We start from the raw sequence: 2414 nt of genomic DNA on the forward strand, positions 1-2414 counted from the left end.
GGAGTATCCATAAACACTAAGACAGTCCAGCCACATAGGAGTATCCATAAACACTAAGACAGTCCAGCCACATAGGAGTATCCATAAACACTAAGCAGCAGCTTAATCAGTGCCAGGTGACTCCGACTCATGGTGACCCCCGTGCGTGCCAGAGTAGAACTGTGCTCCATAGGGTTTTCAATGGCTGGTTTTTCAGAAGTAGATTGCCAGGCCTTTCTTCCGAAGGGCCTCTGGGTGGACTCAAACTGCCAATCTTTCAATTAGTAGCCGAACATGTTAATTGTTCGCACCACCCAGGGACTCCAAGCAGTAGCTTAAGGGAGGGACGAGGGACACCTCGGACAGATAAGAAGCATAAGCGTTTTGTTTTTTTCTGCAAAATCCTGAAGCACAGTCTGGAAAAGCTGAGCACACACCATGCTACCAGTGCAGCCACAAAAAAACTTTAAAAAAAAAAACTTAACGACTTTGAGAGGGAACTAAAGGGTAGAATCAGGAGCAAATCGTCCCATCCGCCCTCCAAAAGCCCCCGGTGCATGTCCACTGGGTTTTGCAGCCAACCTCGCCTCCTTGCGTTTCTAGAATGGGGGCCTCTCGGACAAAAAGAACAGGAGCCACAAAGAATACACCCGGAGTTTTAGAACTCGGGGTACCTGCAGAAAGGATCAGGGGCTCTGGGACCCCGTTCTCCAGTTTCTGATGAAACAACTGAGTTGTAGAGTATGAAGTGACCTCTGACTTTCTTAGACTGCTGCTGGGTGAGAGCAAAAAGCAAGAGCCATCTCAAGGAATGTTTTACAGATCATTCTATCTGCATCGAGACAAAGGTCTGAGAAACATGTGTGGAATCATGCCCGTAACTCTCTTTCAAGAAATCTGTGAAATGCTAAGATCTGCGCAATTACCTGATACCTTTCGGTCTTTGACCGTCATAATGCTCCCTAAAACCATTATAAACAAGGCACAAGCTAAAATGCTCCAAACAATATACAGGAAAGGGCCCTAGCTGGGTGAGGTGTACGTATCTGATGACTGCTCACCACCTTCAAAGAATCTAATTTGATAAACGGTTATGCACTGGGAGGTCCCGGCGGGGGCGCGTATGGTTACACGGTTACAAGCTCAACTACTTAGCCCAAAGGTTGGCGGTTTGAACCCACCAACAGGCAACTTGGAAGACAGGCCTGGCAATCTGCTTCTGAAAGATCACAGCCATTGAAAACCCTATGGAGCACTGCTTCTATGCACACATGGAGTCGCCAAGAGTTGCACAAGCAACTAGCAACAACATATGCGTTAGGGTAAATTTATAATAAAAACTACAACCTCTTTTCTGAGCTCCACGTCAGTTCAACACATATCTCAACAAGCTCCTCCAAAAAGTCTCTAGTTTTGTAACTATATAAACATACATGGAGAAAATGTAGAAAAGTTTGGTGTCACATCAAGTATGTGGACAACAAAGGCAACCACTTATCAAATTCATCAACCTCGGGCGGTAAGGAGTCTATTCCTGCTGTGGTGAGACCAGCGAGCGGAGGAAACCAGTAAGTCACCTTCAAACGCTTCCAGTAGCCAAGAATTTTACATTTTAAAGGGAACTTTGTCCCTAGGAATGGCGCAGCCCAACCCTTCCCAGAGAAACTGACCAACAGACACGTTTAAGTGGAAAAAAACAGGGGCACTGGTTTGTAGCTTGTTTTTATAGGTTTATACAGTTTGCTTGTTAAATTTCAAGTTTCAGGATGATTTTGTTTTGAGACAAGAGAATTCAAAGCTCTGAAGCAAACCCCACCCCACCCCACCCCAAAAAACAAACCCCATTCCTGATGAGACACATTGGGGCTTTCCTTTCTTATTACTGGCCCTGAAGCCCCACTTTTCTAAAGTACGTTAAAAGTAGCTGAAAGTTTCAGCAGGTAGGACGGCGCCATGGCTCTGGGCTGGGACAGAGTCAGTAAATATTGATGGCTGATGAGAATCGAGAAGGGGGCTGGGGACCGCTGCGGGTCTGGGTTTCGTGGTGACCAGCGGGCCAGGTGGGGGGCCGGGGTTCGGGGGGGCACCCCAGGCTCGCGGGGATGTCCCTGGTCTGACCTCTAGGCAGGCCGCAGGTGCAGGCCGCCGCTGGCACGGCCGGCAAGACGGGGACCCCGGCAGGCCCCTTCCCTGAGGCGGAGGGGACGGGGACCCGAAACAGGAGCCCTTTACCTCGGAGAGGCCGGGGGCGCACGGACAGCACCCTCCACGCCCCGCAGGTGCCCGCACCCTCGGGCTGTCACCCCGGCTTTACCTTGGTGATGACGAGCGGCTCGCCGTGCTCGCGGCCGCCCTTCAGAGTGAAGCCCCACGGGGCGCCGCCGCTCAGCTGCACCTCCACCAGGCGCCCGCCGTCGGCCTCGTCCAGGCGCTCG

The sequence above is a fragment of the Trichechus manatus genome, unplaced genomic scaffold, assembly GCF_000243295.1.
Source record: "Trichechus manatus latirostris isolate Lorelei unplaced genomic scaffold, TriManLat1.0 scaffold00134, whole genome shotgun sequence".
Lineage (NCBI taxonomy): Eukaryota > Metazoa > Chordata > Mammalia > Sirenia > Trichechidae > Trichechus > Trichechus manatus.